This window comes from Onychostoma macrolepis, chromosome 11 (assembly GCF_012432095.1).
Source record: "Onychostoma macrolepis isolate SWU-2019 chromosome 11, ASM1243209v1, whole genome shotgun sequence".
NCBI lineage: Eukaryota > Metazoa > Chordata > Actinopteri > Cypriniformes > Cyprinidae > Onychostoma > Onychostoma macrolepis.
Window position 1 is genome coordinate 25,048,322 of NC_081165.1, and position 20,317 is coordinate 25,068,638.

The window sequence follows — 20,317 nt, forward strand, 5'->3', positions numbered from 1 at the left end:
GCCATGAAATATGTAATGCAATGTGTGTTGTAAAGATGCCGAGTGAAAACAAAAGAAAAAGAAAAGCTTACAGCGGCATGAATCCTGACTGTCATGTTAGTCTGATGGGACCAAACTTCCTCTGTAAGTGATTTTAAACAAGACTGTACCCAGATTTGAAGACTACAATAAGATTTCACTTCTACTGTTAATAAAATTTTGGTAGGCTATGAGATGGATAGCCTAAATGTTATATAATTCAGATGGGCTACCTGTTATTTCAATGGTATATCAAAAAGTATATATTTTTCAATGTCATTGTTGGTACATTTTACCAGTATTTACCATACTTTCAAAACAAAAATTAAAATAGGAAAAATATGCAATTTGAAAATAATTTAAGAAAAATGTTTTAAAGAGAGCGAGAGAAAAAAAAAAAAAAAGATTTGGTTTTCAAAAAGCCTTTTTCCAAAAGGTACATCTGGAAAAAGGGGGGTCGTCTTATAATCAGGGTCGTCTTATATTCGGGACAATACGGTATTCTGCATGAACAAACTTAACAACTATAACTAACTATTAATAACTAGCCAATTAGGAGTTTATTGATTCAAAAGTCGTAGTTAAGAGTTTGTTTGTTAATAGCAAGTATTGCACCTTAACGTCTTAAGACCCGTGAAAAAAAGTTTTAGGAACCCCCATGTCTTTGCATTGTTTAGAGCATTAGTGCAAAAAATGTAAAAAAAAAATAAGTTCATAAGTTATGCTATGTCCTCAGTAGAGGACATCGGGACTCAAGTACTTTAAAAGAATAAAAAGACATGAATGAACATGCATAGGCAAAAACAATAGATTTTTTAAATCACCAATACATTTTTAGTTTTCAGGATTTTATTTATTTTTTTACCAAACTTTGTATAAAGATGATTCTCAACTATGTTATAACAGAATGATTTGATATACCATTTTTCTTTCTGCAAAATGTGTGTAAAATGGCCATAAACAGGTTTTCTCATTATATACAATGTATCTATAAACTAAATCTAATTTGCATGTTAATGTGTTTTTGGGGCAACATGTAATGAAAAAAGAAGTGTAATAACGGGAGTAATAATTGACACGATTTTCATAATAATATATAATATTTCATAGAATATTGAAATATAATTTCTTTCCCTATTCATTTGTTATGTATCCCAAAATGCGTAGCGAACATGCTTTTAGTCCCGGTGTCCTCATATGAGGACATGTATGAAATCAACGTCCTGTTTCATAACAGAAAGTCATATTTTGATTTGAAACCCCATAACATTTTCCTGAGATGTTGATTTATGACACACAGTTTAAAAATTAGACAGATTTAAATGATAATTACAAAATATTTTCATATTTCCATAAGAGTGTCACTAAATTAATATCAGACATTTTTTGAAGACCAAGGACAGGGTGTGGTCATGGTGAAACATCCAATCATTTAGTATCTCTGAACAGCCCTGAATGTGCTCTGTACAGGACACCCAGTCTTCAAACTGTGGCATGTATAGCCTCAGAGAAATTCACTAAAATAGAATGTCCTCATATGAGGTCGCTGGGTCTTAAGAGGTTAAAATAAAGTGTGACCCAACATTTTCATTTTTGGGTAAACTATCCCTTTACGAAATTTGTATTATATAATCAGAATCTCAAAAGATGGATAAAAATATCAACATTAAAACATTAAAATGACATTCTCGTGTAAGCTTACTGTTAATCGCATATTGAGTAATCACGTATTAAGCAATAAGAACTGTCTAAGAACCTGAGCTTGACTAATGCATATTTTTGCTCAACATTTTTATAATTTTTTTTTTCTTAAATTACAACACAAATCCAGATTAAGCCCAAAGGATAACACAATGATAAATGGTTTGGCTAATGGTTAAATGATGTTTAAAGCTGAACCAGGTTTCATTTTGTGCTCACAACCTGTCTGAATTCAGGTAAAACAATACAGTTGAAAAAAAAGAAAAAAAAAGAAAGAATACTGTTTTACATTCTTGCAAAAATAGAAGAAATAAAATAAAAACACAGTTTCTTTTACTCTGTACATCTTGTGCACTTGTTAACTGGTTTTGACAAATGAGACAGGAATCAAAAACTTTTTGCACAATGATGAACAGAATCTTGGGCGATATTCTAATCAACAGTTTTTAAACTTCATAAAGACTTTATGGCTCCTTGATATAGAAGAACACTTGTGTTCGGAGCCCCGCGCATGATATGTAGGAGGAAAAAGGTAGGGCAGACAGTGTTAAAATCTTTTACATTTTCAGTATTTTCTTAAAAACTTCTACTGAGGTGAAATGATTGTGCTCCTTTTTCTCAAGCAGAGCGAGAATCCTACTGAGAATGTGCAGATTAAATGTCATCATTCTAGCTTGTTTCTGATTGGAGGAATTGAGTGTGTTACAATTGCCCCCTTTCTCCTTTAAATCGTGTGCATAATTTACTAATTTGTTCCCCTGTTTTAAGTAAACCGTACGCTCTCTAGGTTATTGATAAAAATTAACATGAACAACCTATAGCTAGCTAGCATATGAGATTTTATCATGGCAATTGTAACATTTCATTAAAGTTTAGTTAAAGACTGTTCTTGACTCCTCAGCTGATTACAGTAATGTATTTGAGTAAAATATATATTTAAATAATTAAAATGTAGTTACCACTAGAATAGTTGTCTAATCATCTGCAAAAATAGAAATAGCAAAAAAAAAAAAAAAAAAAAAAGAATATATATATATGGTAACACTTTATTTCGATAGTCCACTTTAGACATTCTACTAACGGTAAGTAACTTTGCAGCTACATGTCAACTAGCAGTCATTAGAGTATTAGTAGGCTGTCCACTTAATATCTTCAAACACTTTATTTTGATGGGTCCACAACATACTGACTATGAGAAACTTTGCAAGTATATGCCAACTTATTCTTCTAACCCTTAACCTACCCTACTGAGAGTTAGTAGACATGTAGTTGCAAATTAATGAGAATTAGTTGACATGTAGTTACAAAGTTACTTATAGTTAGTAGAATGTCTAAAGTGGTCTATCAAAATAAAGTGTAACCAAATCTGAAGTAACAGAGATACTACAGCAGTAAAGTGATTACTCTGAGGTAGGCTTTAATTTGAAATACAGTGGGTTAATATGACATATTTTTCAGTGTCACAGTTGCCCCCAAACACGGTTACAGTCGCCTCCACCAAGGGAACAATTGTAACACTCTGACTTCTTGCATTTAATTTAATATTATAGTCTTGTCCTTATTAGTGAAAATATATCAATTGTATTATTAATTAGTGCACCTATATTTGTTTTTTTTGCATCAAAAGATAACTATGTTTTTGAGTTATGAAGGAAAATGTAAAATTATTTACAATTGCCCTACATATTATTTTCCTCTCTATACTCTATACTTGTGACCATTATTTAACTTATTTCTGATTTATGCCTTTATAGACATTATTGAGTTTCTTTAAAAGCATATGTTGGGCATGTTTGGCCCTGGCCTCCTTTATTTTGTTATATAACCAGGGTGTAGACAGATGTTAGAGGCCAGATGTCAAAGTCCCTTCCGATTTTTTTTCTTTCTTTCTTTGACATTGAGCTGAATGGTTGTCAGAAAGAATTAAGTCTTGAGGTTAACATCTTGAAAAGACCTCATTTTTATGAAAAGTTATTCATTTGAATTACTTAATAAACATAATTAAGAGCACAAATTCACTATTTTCAGGCCCCTGGCTAAAAAGCTCTGAGATGGCATCAGATTAATAAATGAGTCACCAGTGAGACTAGTTTTGTCAAGCTCATTCACGCTCTCACACTCAGAAGGAGGCAGAATCCACACCCATGACAGATCCACTATCAACACAGCTGCTCTGCCTCACAGACAAACCAACATGATCTATGCAGCCACAGAATTTTCTCATAGTCCTCAAAGATCACTCAGTTCAGAACGGCAATCAATCAGTTTGTGTAGGTCATAAAACAGAACGAACGCTATTTACTGTACAGAATACATACCGCAGGACTGGGAATCATTCCAACAGTTTATATAGATAGTCATATCTCTTTTTCTCTTATTCTCCATTACACTGCAAGTTTTATCAATATAGTTATATTTGTGATGCATATACACTACCAGTTAGTTAAATATAAAGTTAATTATAGAATAATTATGATTTTTCTGAAAGAAGGCTTCACCAAGGCTGCATTTATTTTATCGAAAAACAGTATGGTGAAAATTTAAGATAACTGTTTTCTATTTTAATACATTTTAAAATGTGATATTGTGATGGTAAAGCTGAATCCAGTCTTCTGTGTTTCACACGATTCTTCAAAATGAATTTTAATAATAACATTTCTTATTATTATCAATGTTGAAAACTGTTTTTACTGATTAATATTTTTTTTGTAGAAACGATGCTATGCAGCATATATTCAATATTTTACATTTAAATTAATTTTCTTTACTTATAAGTTTATTTAGGTATAAGTAAAAAATTGTAAACGAATGGTATAGTGTATCACAGCATCCACAAAAATATTAAGAAATAGCTGGTCTAATAATAACTCACAATATAACAGTGAAATTCTCTTAAATTCTCTTTAAATTCTCACAATATTACTGTATTTTCAAATAAATGCAGCCTTTGTGATCTTAACAGACTCTTTTTTTTTAAACTTTTTTTTTCATAGACATCTTATGCTCACCAATGTTGCATTTATTTGATAGAAAATACAGTTAAACTATAAAAATCTTTATTAATTAATCTTAACCATTTTTGCAGCTATTTTTTGTCACTATTATATTTACTCTAAGACCCACACTGTCAGTTTAATTGAATTTAATGCGATTTCTTAAATCATGCTGAATATTTAATTTATTATTTGTCAATTTATTTATTTATTATAGCCATTTTGGTGGACCCAGAAAACTGGAAAAGTAACAATCTTGAGTAGGCCTAAACTTATTGTAAATCATGTTTCTGAATGGTTAATCCTCTCGACAACAGACTGAAGAATCCACCCATGATTCATGAGCTGTGCTTCTGCATGACAGGTTAAATCCTTGACAAAACATGGTCAGCTCATGAGAAAATACATTTTTGACACCAATTATCACAGAAGGTGTGTAATACCGTGTCTTTATTTTGCATTTGACCTACCAAGATTATGTGGACACCCCCTTCTAATTAACGGTGTTGGTTAGGCTTTTAATTCAAGTGAAAACAAATCTCAATGCTACAGTGCTTCCAACTGTCAATATTCACAAAGCAATATCCCTCAAGTCAAGAAGAGCTTGTCCGCCTTCACAAAGCCCACACCTGAACCCCATTGATCACCTTTGGGATGAAATTGAATGCTGACTGTGAGCCAGATGCTGTCAACTAAAACCAGTGCCTGACTTTTAGTGTCTAAATGGGAGCAAATATGGCAAGCCGTTTTAACATTTAATCTATAAACAGTACTAATACCTATTTTCATGCTACTAGTACTTAGTTTTTTAGATTTTACTTTCATTACACTACTGTAAAGTTATCTTACATCTTACAAGTTATCTTAGATGTTTTTTAGATTAGATTTTCTTTTCCATTAAGTACTAATACTTATTCATTAGCTACTAGTGTTTATTCTTGAGGTAGTACCTTTTTAAAGAGGTCATGACATGGATTTCTTTTTTATTTTAATATGTTCCTTGAGGTTTACTTATAATGTTAATAAAGATTTTTGCACACAAAAAACCCCCAATAAATACGTGGAAAAATGATTATTTTCAACCCTCATTCTGAACCTCTCTCTAAAATGGGCTGTTTTTAAGGGGCGGGTCCTGTAAGGCTTGTCAGTATTCGGCCACTGTTATGATTGGCTAACAACATTGCATAGGAAACAGTATCAACGCACCCTCGCTACTGCATGTGAGTGTTTTGACACCATGATCAAAATAAAACGATCATTTCCAGACAAAGCATTATGAAATCTTTTACTTAAAATGTAATGCAGCTGCAGTCAGATCTTTTAAACGTCATGCAGATCATATTTCAACAAATGTTTCTTTCTGCACGCGAACGAGCTGTTTAAACCAAACGCGTCAAAGCAAACATTCTTTCACTCCATTTGTCTTAATGACGACAGACTCAAGTGCTTGGACTGTGTCCCGAAAATGAACGCCCATCTGTATACTGTATCCAGTGTAGACAAGATAGCGGCAGTGATTGTAATTTCTATTTGCTTTTAACGCGAAGCGACACTTGCATTCAGCTTGATCAAGTCAGCCGTTAAGCGAGTGAACGCCAGTGGGCAGGGCCTATGGTAAGAAGATGACTATTCGCTAAAGTCTTGCTCTGGAGGCAGTGTTTATGCAAATGTTTGTACCCGGGTGATGTCACCCTTCCCCTCTGATCCAAAACGAGCCATTTTTGGAGGTTGATTAAATAATTGCTTTGTTTATAATGAGGAGGGCGTTTTAAGCTATGAAACTTGCAGGATGTTTTAATGGTACAAAGACCTTTTATATGTATACCTTATATACCTCTTATATATCTTACAGTATATGCCAAAAGATCAAAGCAAATTTGATTTCTCACGTCATGATCCCTTTAAAATATACTAGTACTTAATAGACACTAGTATTTATTCATTAGGCACTACCTATTAAATAGACACTAGTACTTATTCATTAGATACTAGCAGGGGTTAAATTGGGATTTGCTATGTGGGGGGCTCTATGGTATCGAGCTTATATATATATATATATATACTGTGTGTATATACACACACACACACACACACACATATATATACTGTATATATATAGTTACATTTACATATAGTAATTTAGCAGACACTTTTATCCAAAGCTACTTACAAATGAGGACAAAGGAAATATATATGTATTATGTGTGTGTGTGTGTGTGTTTTGTTTTTTTGCAAAGATTATTTATTCTAATGCAATATTCTCACCGGTTTTCTATCAGCTGTGACATAGGCTATAAATCTGCATGTTTTTTTATATTTTATCCAAGGGCTTTTCAAAAATTTTTTTTACCTTTATAGAGGGCATTTTCCACTAATCTCATTAACTTTAATTTCAAATTCTTACATTTGATCTATAAATTCAATTATAATAATGTGATTGCTATTATCTATACTTTATCAAATTAAATCATTTACATTAAAAATACAACTACATTAAATTATGAGATTCTTTAAAAAATTTTTTTGGAATATAGACGGTTTCAACGGCAACAACATAAACAAACGTTACTGCGCATGCGTGCTTATGTGGCCCTAACTTAACTTCCGGTAGACATCCAAATACAATCAGTAACAACAGCTAAGTCCCTCTAGAGCAGATTATGTTTTGATAACAAGCTAAATATGTTTGCTGCTTAAATCAGACGGACTGAGATGCAGCGATAACTACTTGGACGGACTTACTAAAAATGAAAATTCATCCTCTGCCAGCAGGAGGTGCTTTAAAGCAGGAGAACTAACGTTAGAGGTTTCTCCGGAAACGGCTGTTGGGCTGTACGTTACACAAAGCAGTGCTGAGCTTACAAACACTGCTTTATCAGGCATATAACTTGCTAGATGAAATTAAAATGACATCGAGCATTTTCTAAAGACAGTGTTCCTTCAGAAATACAGTGATATAAAAACACCTGCGCCTCGTTTTTATTTTTAAACGTGCGTGCTCGTGTTTATTCAAGGAAGCCTTTTGGAAAATCGGTCAGTTTTCATATCGTGGCGGATCGCCACAAATAAATACATGTATGTGAAACACATCCCACAGCACAACCACCGGAGCCCAACTTCATTACTCATCACTTTAACTGTGTTTGTAACCAGCGCCACTAACAAGACCGATAAACAAATACAGACCGGAAGTTAACTTAGGTCCAGGCGCGTGCGCCTGATGAAACTGTCTATACACACAAGAAATGATGGTGGAAATTAAAACGCCAGTAGGTGCCAGTAGTGAGCGTTTAGTGAGTGAGTCATTGAGTCGTTCATTCAAACGATTCGTTCAAACGGTAGATTCATCAGATGTTGATGCATGGGCTAATGAAACTTTGACTCAACCGATTCGTTCAAAACACTGAATCGTTTAGCAATGAATCGGATGGTTGCTTTGAGATGCGCTGTGATTCCGCCAAAAATGTAAGTGACCTAATATTATTGTATTTGCTCATTGAACTGTTCATAGAACTATTAAACAGTCGTAATGGTGAAAACATTGAGTGATGTTGCCTAACTAGCTGTATTTTAAATATGAAAACATTCCATTTTGAATTTTTACCTTAGTATGCTGAGTTTCTTAGTGTTGCGTGTTTTGATTTCTCCTGGAGAGGCTGAACCTCGCCTCAGCAGCAAAACCTTATACTGTCGCATTATATACAGTAGCTCCACTATTCACCACTTACTCTAAATGTAATAAAATCAGAATAATACTTGCGTTTTGGTGTTTACATTGTTATTTTTGGTTAGTGATGTTTTAATCATATTACTTGTCTGGCATTAATGAAGCGTTAAGCCCTGGAGTCTATGTGCCGGGACTTAGCCCTGGACGGCCCCGGCCCAATTTAAACCCTGGATACTAGTACTCATTTATTAGATTCTAGTACTTATTTTTAGATAGTAGTACTTATTTGTTAGATACTAGCATTTATTTCAATAGTGACTAATAACTATTCTGTTGTTATTAGTAACAAATTTCAAATTTTTGAAATTTCAAATTCTGGTATCTAATGAATTTACAATTCGATTTAATTTACAAAAGACACTAGTACCTAAATAGTAAGCATGAAAACAGATACTAGTACAGTTTATAGATCAAATGTTGAAACGGCTTGCCATAGAGAAAATCTTTGCATCTGTGTTCCATCAGTGTAAATCCCTTTCAGACAAGAGAAAGCTGTTTTGAAGTCAAATGCTCAAAAGTGTGTGGCGTTGTGAAACAAAGGTGTGGTGAACAGGGATCCACTTACATCTGGCCATATAGTGTATCTCTAAATAGATCTATGTGATTAGTTTTTCTCAATTGCTTAAACACATTTGTCCACACAGATATCACATTTTCAAAACAGTTAACACACAGGGTGAAACTGAAGCTCAACATAAGCAAATACTTCCATCAAGCACCACAACTTGTGGTCAAATTAATTTATTCTTTCAATCAATCATTACACAATGGACAACAAAATACAAAACACAGCTATCAATATGAAATTACACTGTTCAAACTCAGAAGTGTTGAATATAGTAAAAAAAACAAACAAACAAAGGAGACTTTTGGGTGGGAATATCTAAAAAACAATATAAATATAACTTCACATTGGGTGTTTTCCCTTGCAGTGTTGCAGTGCACCAATGGAACTACCTCCTTGCATGGCAAATCCATCAACAGCCCTCTCTCTTTAGGTGAAACCAGTCTTTCATTTAGTGCATCAAAAAATGTGATGAGGCATTCTGTATCGAACTGATGTATGTGGGAAAGGACACCATCAATGGAGATGGCAGCACACATGGTGATATTGGCACCCCTCTGACCTGGCACTGCAACAGTGACCCTCTGCCCAATAAATGTTCCTCCCGTGTCTCCTCACTTTCCACATAGATTAATTTGTGATGTGCTGCCTTCAGCTTCAAGTACATTATTCTCTAAAAAAACAAACAAAAAAACAAATCATAGAGCAAATTACAATTTTTACAGTTTCAGCTAACACACAATTCAATTTTCTCACAACTGTAAACACAATCTCAAAATTACACACCAACTTGTGCAAACTTCAAACTTCCAGGTCAAAGTCAAACATTTTAGTCAAAAACATTCTCTTTTGAGTAATCTTTGGCCTCAGATGACACACAAAGCTGTCAAATACACAGACTATTTTCCTGACTAGAGAACACTAGTGAGATCAATTCAAAACACTGTTACAAAAACCTCCTTTTGGGAAACAGAAAACATCTTGCAAGTCAATGTCTGTTACAGAATGCAGCATAAATAGAGTTGTGCAGATACAGTAAAATTCACCAATGAACTTTAAGAAAAGTTTACTTTCATTACACTACTGTAAAGGGTAACACTTTAGAATACTGTTCCATCGTTAATGAATAACTACACAGGGACAAATAACTAATGCACTATTAACATTGTAGTAACTACTATTAACTAACAAGAAACTCTGATTAACGATTTATTAAGTAATAGTGCTAAGTTGAAACTGGTAGTTCACTATTAACTAACCAATAACTACTATTTTTTTCATATATCCTGAGAACTCCCAAGAACTATTTTATACAGGTTCATAATTAATGTGAATTATGCATAATGAATAATTAATTCTAAAATGAAGGTCATGGTAACCCACTAGTAATGACTCAGTATGACCAAATCCTTCTGAAGAAACTACTAATTATTTGGATCAGTATTCTAAAGTGAAGATCACGGGAACCCACTAGTAATGATTTAAATGTTACCAAATTTCATCTGTATGGCGCCGCAGATGGCAGCCATGGTTTGTCGCTGCTTGGTACTTGTTCTTTTTTTGTTTGTTTGTCCTGTCTTAAGCAACTTTTTCCCGATCAGCTTTACCAGAAACGAACTCCTGGACATCAGAAACGGCACACCAAATAACTCTCTGCCAACATTTGAGCATTCAGACCTTTTACTGGACATTTTAATCGGAGGAGCTGCGTTCCTATACAAGCGCTCCAGCCGACGCAGGCGAGGAAGCGCGCGCGCTCGTGAAACTCCGACAGCGGGGTTTAGGACTCCGCTGCCGAGCATTCATCTGGCGAATCTCCGCTCCCTGGCAAATAAATCAGACGAACTACAACTCCTCACCCGCACAAACAAGGACTTTTAAACTCCGCTGCGCTTTGCTTCACGGAAACCTGGCTGAACGGAGCCATCCCGGACAGCGCGCTTCATCTAACGGGCTTCCAGCTGTTCAGAGCAGACCGCGTCACCGAGTCCTCGGGAAAACGAGAGGCGGTGGATTATGTTTTATATCAACGAAGGCTGGTGTACAGACGTGACAGTTTTAAAGAAGATGTGCTGCCCAAATTTGGAAGCTCTCTTTATTAACTGCAAGCCTTTTTATTCACCGCGGGTGTTTACATTGTTATTTTTGGTTAGTGATGTTTTAATCATATTACTTGTCTGGCATTAATGAAGCGTTAAGCCCTGGAGTCTATGTGCGGGACTTAGCCCCGGACGGCCCCGGCCCAATTTAAACCCTGGATACTAGTACTCATTTATTAGATTCTAGTACTTATTTTTAGATAGTAGTACTTATTTGTTAGATACTAGCATTTATTTCAATAGTGACTAATAACTATTCTGTTGTTATTAGTAACAAATTTCAAATTTTTGAAATTTCAAATTCTGGTATCTAATGAATTTACAATTCGATTTAATTTACAAAAGACACTAGTACCTAAATAGTAAGCATGAAAACAGATACTAGTACAGTTTATAGATCAAATGTTGAAACGGCTTGCCATAGAGAAAATCTTTGCATCTGTGTTCCATCAGTGTAAATCCCTTTCAGACAAGAGAAAGCTGTTTTGAAGTCAAATGCTCAAAAGTGTGTGGCGTTGTGAAACAAAAGGTGTGGTGAACAGGGATCCACTTACATCTGGCCATATAGTGTATCTCTAAATAGATCTATGTGATTAGTTTTTCTCAATTGCTTAAACACATTTGTCCACACAGATATCACATTTTCAAAACAGTTAACACACAGGGTGAAACTGAAGCTCAACATAAGCAAATACTTCCATCAAGCACCACAACTTGTGGTCAAATTAATTTATTCTTTCAATCAATCATTACACAATGGACAACAAAATACAAAACACAGCTATCAATATGAAATTACACTGTTCAAACTCAGAAGTGTTGAATATAGTAAAAAAAACAAACAAACAAAGGAGACTTTTGGGTGGGAATATCTAAAAACAATATAAATATAACTTCACATTGGGTGTTTTCCTTGCAGTGTTGCAGTGCACCAATGGAACTACCTCCTTGCATGGCAAATCCATCAACAGCCCTCTCTTTAGGTGAAACCAGTCTTTCATTTAGTGCATCAAAAATGTGATGAGGCATTCTGTATCGAACTGATGTATGTGGGAAAGGACACCATCAATGGAGATGGCAGCACACATGGTGATATTGGCACCCCTCTGACCTGGCACTGCAACAGTGACCCTCTGCCCAATAAATGTTCCTCCGTGTCTCCTCACTTTCCACATAGATTAATTTGTGATGTGCTGCCTTCAGCTTCAAGTACATTATTCTCTAAAAAAACAAACAAAAAACAAAAAACAAATCATAGAGCAAATTACAATTTTACAGTTTCAGCTAACACACAATTCAATTTTCTCACAACTGTAAACACAATCTCAAAATTACACACCAACTTGTGCAAACTTCAAACTTCCAGGTCAAAGTCAAACATTTTAGTCAAAAACATTCTCTTTTGAGTAATCTTTGGCCTCAGATGACACACAAAGCTGTCAAATACACAGACTATTTTCCTGACTAGAGAACACTAGTGAGATCAATTCAAAACACTGTTACAAAACCTCCTTTTGGGAAACAGAAAACATCTTGCAAGTCAATGTCTGTTACAGAATGCAGCATAAATAGAGTTGTGCAGATACAGTAAAATTCACCAATGAACTTTAAGAAAAGTTTACTTTCATTACACTACTGTAAAGGGTAACACTTTAGAATACTGTTCCATCGTTAATGAATAACTACACAGGGACAAATAACTAATGCACTATTAACATTGTAGTAACTACTATTAACTAACAAGAAACTCTGATTAACGATTTATTAAGTAATAGTGCTAAGTTGAAACTGGTAGTTCACTATTAACTAACCAATAACTACTACTTTTTTCATATATCCTGAGAACTCCCAAGAACTATTTTATACAGGTTCATAATTAATGTGAATTATGCATAATGAATAATTAATTCTAAAATGAAGGTCATGGTAACCCACTAGTAATGACTCAGTATGACCAAATCCTTCTGAAGAAACTACTAATTATTTGGATCAGTATTCTAAAGTGAAGATCACGGGAACCCACTAGTAATGATTTAAATGTTACCAAATATAGCAAAATTAATTACTAACCAGGACCTTACAAAAACCTCAAAAGTTTACAATGACTTCAGTAATTACTAGGGAGTTTTCACGATCTTCACTTTAGAATACTGATCCAAATAATTAGTAATTCCTTCTGAAGAATTTGGTAATACTTGGGTCATTACTAGTGGGTTGCCATGACCTTTACTTTAGAATGAATTATACATTATGTATTATGCAGTAGTTCTTAGTGGTTCTTGGGGAGGTATGGAAAAAATAATAGTTACTGATTAGCTAATAGTGAACTACCACATTCGACTAAGCACTATTACTTACTAATTCATTAATCAGAGTTGCTTGTTAGTTACTAGTAGTTACTAATAGAGTGCTAATGTTGCATTACTCATGTGTTCTTGTGTAGTTATTCATTAATGATGGAACAGTATTCTAAAGTGTTACCCTGTAAAGTTATCTTAGAGTAGATGAAAAGAACTAGAAGAGAAAAGTACAAAAAACAAACAACTGAATATACAGTAAACACACATTGGAATATCCTGTCAGTTACTGTACAGCAATAAATAAATAAATACAGCAGCCTCTACCAAGTTGCATTGGAGTATTGGTAATATCCTTATTTGTTATACTATAGCAGTTTCTTACAGTTTTTCTCGATTGCTAACACACTATATCTGATTCATTTGGCCAAATTTTCCAAACCATTCATACAGTTCTTGAAACAAAGACACGTTTCTCAAAACTTTTAACACATTTCACCTGCTTTCACACATGCTCCAATTTGCTCAATGTTTTCTGCAAAACTCTACACAAGAACAGCATCATTTTACAAAGGTTTAACCATGTTAGCATTTAGAAAACACAAATACACAATATAACTACCTCAAGAATTGCTACGTGTTTGAACATTCAGTAGCAGAACTGATGACACGGCAGTCAGAATCTCAGGATAATATGAACAAGAGAACGGGTGGTTATGTCTTTTGGAAAATGAATCCTGGTAGTGGGAGACAAAGAGGAATAGGATGAGAAAAGAAAAATTAAGGGGATGAGGTCAAAGGTCATTTGGTCCTGATGAAATATAAAGCACTATAGTTGAGCATGTTCTTGTGCATGGAATGAGCATAAGGAATGCTGCCTGCAGGCTCATCTACGTACACATTACAATTACAGTACATAGTAGCAGTACTTCAGATGAGAGAACGTTCACTATTCTTTGTACTGTAAATATTTTAGCACCAACACGGTCTCACTCCCAACTCGTCATATATTGACGCTTGTTCAGGACCCCTTGGCGTCGCTTTTTGACGCTCAAGGTACCCCTTTAGCATCATTTTTCCATTGTTTTCAGTTGTTTGTCTTAATTTATAGTTTTTCTCGATTGCTAACACACAATTCAAGAAACAATTCACCGTTTTCTCACAATTATAAACACAATCTCAAAATTACACACCAACTTGTGCAAACTTCAAACTTCCAGGACAAAATCAAATAGTTTAGTCAAAAACATGTTCTCTTTTGTCAGACTCAAACTTTGGCCTCAGATGATACACAAACCTGTCAAATACTCAGACTACTTTCCTGTCTAGAGAACACTAGTGAGATCTATTCAAAACACTGTTACAAAAACATCATTTTGGGAAACAGGAATCCTTTTGCTAGTCAATTACTGTTACAGTATACGGCATAAATAGAGGGATGCAGATACAGTAAAATTCAAAAATAAACTTTAAGTTTCATTACACTTCTGTAAAGAGATCTTATAGTAGATGAAAAGCACTAGAAGAGAAAAGTTCAAAGACCAAACAACTGAATATACAGTAAACACACTGGAATATAATGTCATTTACTGTAAATAAATAAATGCATTCATTCATTCAGTCATTCTTTCAGCATCCTTGGTAGTATCCTTATTTGTTATAGCAGTCTCTTAGTCTTCTGGAAAAAGACTTCTCTGCCTCCCCTAGACAGACAGCTCTCAGTTCTGCAAAAATAGAGTACATGTAAGGAATACTTGGCTACAAATTAATTCAACAGTAATGAGTTTGAGGGTGTACAACATGTGCTACAATATGTACTGTACATAGAATAATGAAAATTGTCTCATCTGAAGTACTGCTGCTATGTACTGTAATTATATTGTATGTGTCAGTAGTATTGAAACCTTGTAGATGAGCCTGTAGGCCAACTACCCTCACGGTCAGTCCATGCAGAAGAACATGGTCAACTATAGTGCTTTGTATTTCATCAGGAACAAATGACCTTTGACCTCACCCCCTTCATTTTTCTTTTCTCCTCCTATTCCTCTTTTTCTCCCACTACCATGATTAATTTTCCAAAACACATAATCACCTGTGCTCTTGTTCATAGACTGCACCCTGTGCTTAAAAAAGCGACGCCAAAGGGTCCTGACCAAGAGTCAATATGTGACGAGTTGGTAGCACACACCCTCAAACTCGTAACTGTTGAATTGATTTGTAGCCAAGTACTTTTTACATGTATTTGTGCAGAACTTTACAGTAGTGTAATGAAAGTAAACTTTTCTTAAAGTTTATTGGTGAATGTTTCTGTATCTGCACAGCTCTATTTATGCTGCATACTGTAACAGACATTGACTTGAAAGATGTCTCCTGTTTTCCAAAAGGAGGTTTTTGATCTCACTTGTGTTCTCTAGTCAGGAAAATAGTCTGTGTATTTAATAATAATAATAATAATAAACTTTATTTTCTATAGCGCTTTTAAATGGAGATCTCAAAGCGCTTTACAACAACAAATAAAACCATACACAATAACAATCAAAAACACGACAAATAAAAACAAAAAAAATTTTTTTTTAATTAAAAGCTACCCTAAAAAAATGAGTTTTAAGACGAGATTTAAAAGTGCTAAGATTTTTAGCTTGCCTTATCTCAATCGGTAAAAAATTCCACAGTTTTGGAGCTAATGATGAAAAAGCCCTATCGCCCATCAATCTTAAACGGGTTAAAGGAACGGTTAGAAGACCAGTTTCAGAAGAACGAAGGTCACGTGTTGGAATATAAGGAATTAAAAGCTCAGACAAATATTGAGGTGCCAACCCATGTAAAGCCTTGTAAGTAAGCATCAGAATTTTAAAATCAACCCTAAAACTAACAGGAAGCCAATGCAAAGACTCCAAGACTGGTGTAATATGATCTCTCATCCTAGTTCTAGTAAGGATTCTAGCAGCCGAGTTTTGCACGACCTGCAATTTGTTTAGGGTAGCTTTTGACGCCCCAGCCAACAAGGCATTACAATAATCGATCCGAGTAAACACAAAAGTGTTAATCAACCTCTCAGCAACAGGAAAAGACAGCATTGGACGTAGTCTGGCAATATTTCTAAGATGAAAAAAAGATGTTTTAACAGTGCTTTGAACATGAGGTTCAAAAGTTAAATTGAGTCGAAAATAACCCCCAAATTCTTTAGTTTTGTTTTAAACTCCATAATTGAACCATCAACGGACAAAGTAATCGACCCAGCTTTACGTAATTGGTGAGGTGAACCAATGAGCATAACCTCAGTTTTTTCACTGTTAAGACAAAGAAAATTTTGTGACATCCATTCTTTTATCCTAGAAATACAAGTGGAAAGAAAATCAACAGACACAAAATCGTTAGGTTTAGTGTGCATATAAATCTGAGTATCATCTGCATAAAGGTGAAATTTTAGACCAAGAGATCTCAAAAGCTGACCAAGTGTAAAAATATAGATGTTAAAAAGCAAGGGGCCCAAAATTGATCCCTGAGGAACTCCAGATTGCACAACACCAATTTTAGACCTAAATCCACCCATGGCAACAAATTGCTTACGATCAGAGAGGTAGGACTTAAACCAATTAAGTGCAATACCAGAGACCCCAAAGACAGTTTCTAAACGAGTAATTAAAACCGAATGATCTACAGTGTCAAAAGCGGCACTGAGATCAAGCAGGATCAAGATCGAAAGATAACCAGAATCTGCAGCAATTAACAAATCATTAGTAACCTTGACCAGTGCTGTTTCAGTACTATAAAATTTGCGGAAGCCAGATTGTAAAGGTTCAAAAAGATTGTTTTCAGTCAAATGAGAAATTAACTGAGAAGCAACCACTCGCTCCAGAATTTTAGCAAGAAAAGGAAGATTAGATATTGGACGAAAATGTAAAAGGTTTACACAGTCAATATTTGTCTTCTTTGGTACTGGGGTAACTGCAGCAATTTTAAACTTAAAACTTAGATTATTTGACAGTTTTGTGTGTCATCTGAGGCCAAAGATTAGATTCTGACAAAAGATAATATGTTTTTGTCTAAAATGTTTGACTTTGATCTGGAAGTTTGAAGTTTGCACAAGTTGGTGTGTAATTTTGAGATTGTGTTTATAGTTGTGAGAAAATGGTGAATTGTTTCATGAATTGTGTGTTAGCAATCGAGAAAAACTGTAGTCTTCTGAGAAAACTTTCTCTGCCTCCCCTAGACTGTTGACTCTCAGTTCTGCACAAATACCTGTAAAAAGTACTTTGCTACAAATCAATTCGACAGTTACGAGTTTGAGGGTGTGTGCTACAGTATTTACAGTACAAAGAATAGTGAACGTTCTCTCATCTGAAGTACTGCTACTATGTACTGTAATTGTAATGTGTACGTAGATGAGCCTGCAGGCAGCATTCCTTATGCTCATTCCATGCACAAGAACATGCTCAACTATAGTGCTTTATGTTTCATCAGGACCAAATGACCTTTGACCTCATCCCCTTAATTTTTCTTTTCTTATCCTATTCCTCTTTGTCTCCCACTACCAGGATTCATTTCACCTGTGCTCTTGTTCATATCATCCTGAGATTCTGACTGCCGTGTCATCAGTTCTGCTACTTAATGTTCAAACATGGATAAATGTGTGTTATTTGTGTTTATTTTGTGATTCTTGAGGTAGTTATATTGTGTTTTTGTGTTTTCTAAATGCTAACATGGTTAAACCTTTGTAAAATGATGCTGTTCTTGTGTAGAGTTTTGCAGAAAACACTGAGCAAATTGGAGCATGTGTGAAAGCAGGTGAAATGTGTTAAAAGTTTTGAGAAACGTGTCTTTGTTTTGAGAACTGTATGAATGGTTTGGAAAATTGGGCCAAATGAATCAGATATAGTGTGTTAGCAATCGAGAAAAACTGTATTCCAGTTGCATGTAACTGTCAGAGGTGTAAAGTATTGGAGTAAATGTAACTAATTACTGTACTTTAGTATCTTTTCGGAAACTTTGTAGTTCTACTAAATATTAAAGATATTAGCAACTTTTACGCTCTACTTCACTACATTTTTGACTGAGTATCTTTACTCTTTACTCCACTACATTTGAAATGAGTGTTGCAGTTACACATTACATTTAGCATGGCACCTAACTTTTCTGCAGCACTTTATTTCTGCTACAAAAGATGTGATATCGCCAACTACAGAGCACTGAAAGTAGGCTACTATATTTTGTGCGTTTTGCCCTGACTCACTCAAACTTGTCAACAAGGCTGCTTTATGTGAATGCAAGCTCCTTAGCAAGTAGTTGTGATTGTGAATCACAGGTGTTTTATGTGACCCTGAAGCACAAAACCAGTCATAAGTAACACTAGTATATTTGTAGCAATAGCCAAAAATACATTGTATGGGTCAAAATTATTTATTTTTCTTTCATGCCAAAAATCATTGGTATATTAAGTAAAGATCATGTTCCACAAATATATTTTGTAAATTTCCTATCATAAATATATCAAAACTTAATTTTTGATTATTAATATGCATCGCTAAGAACTTCATATGGACAATTTTCAAGGTGATTTTCTCAGTATTTAGATTTTTTTGCACCCTCTGATTACAGATTTCATATTTGTATCTCAACCAAATATTGTCCTATCCTAACAAACCATACATCAATGGAAAGCTTATTTATTCAGCTTTCAGTTGATGTATAAATCTCAATTTAAAAAAACTGACCCTTATGACTGGTTTTGTGGTCCAGGACATGACTGCAGCTGGCAATGAGGCCGAAACCAGCACATCTAGTGCAAGAAGACTTTTGACTTTTTAATTTTATTTATTTATATTTTATTTATTTATTTGCAATTTTGAGGTGTTCAGTTTTATTTTGGTTTTAGAAAATAAATGTGATTTCTCCCCTCACAAATCCTTTCTTGTTTGTGTTATATCTCTGTGCCTTGTCTTGGACTTTTATGTCACTTCCTGTCTCCTGTGGGTTTTTATAGTTAGTTTGTATCTTATCTTGTTCAGCTTGTTAGCCCCCTGTATATATATAGTCCTAGTGTTTCTTTAGTTCTTTGTGAGTTGTTGAATGTAATGGTTGTCTGTTTGCCCGTCATTCTGTTGTTCCATTTGGTTTTTGGCTTATTGTTTGTTCTAGTTTTTCCATGAAATGCCTGCACACAGATCCTTGCCTCTGCCTGTTTTCTCCAGCTTCTCCACAGCATTACAGTTTTTGACTGGCATGTCTCTTTGACTAGTGCATCTTTGAGCCTATAGTTAGTATAAGTAAAATACTTAAGTACTGTTAAAATCAGATACTCTAAGACTAAGTTGGAATTTGTTTTGGAATTGGTGACTTGTATCTTGTTGTGGAGTAATTTTTACTGTAAGCTATCTGTACTTTTACTCAAGAATGGTTTTCAGGTACTCTTTAAGCCTGGAACACACCAAGGGCAGTTTTTGTTTGTCGGCCGACTAAGTTTTCTCAGTGTGTTCCGAGCCATCGGCTGAAGTTGGTCCTCGTCTGCTTTTTTCGGCCGATTCGACATGTTGAATCCACGTCAGAGCTCAGTCGGGCCATCTAATCATTCTGATTGGCTGTTCAGCTGGCGAACCAGTGCACAAGAAAGGCGCAGAACGGACGTGCTACTTGGGCATCTGGTGTCGAGCGTCGGTGTGTCAGGGCAACTTTGGACCCAGATGCTGCCGACGTGAGCCGAGTCTGCTTTCGTCGCAACTAGTTCGTTGGCGTCGGCTTGGTGTGTTCCAGGCTTTACACCATGAAACATCAGCATTACTGTAGACACAGTTTGTTCTGCCAACATGGAAATACAGTAAAGCTGAAATACACAGTGGTATACAGTAACATTGTGACTTACCTGTTGTCATTTTGAAAAATGCCTGGCAATAGATGCCACAGTGCTCCGACTCAGAATG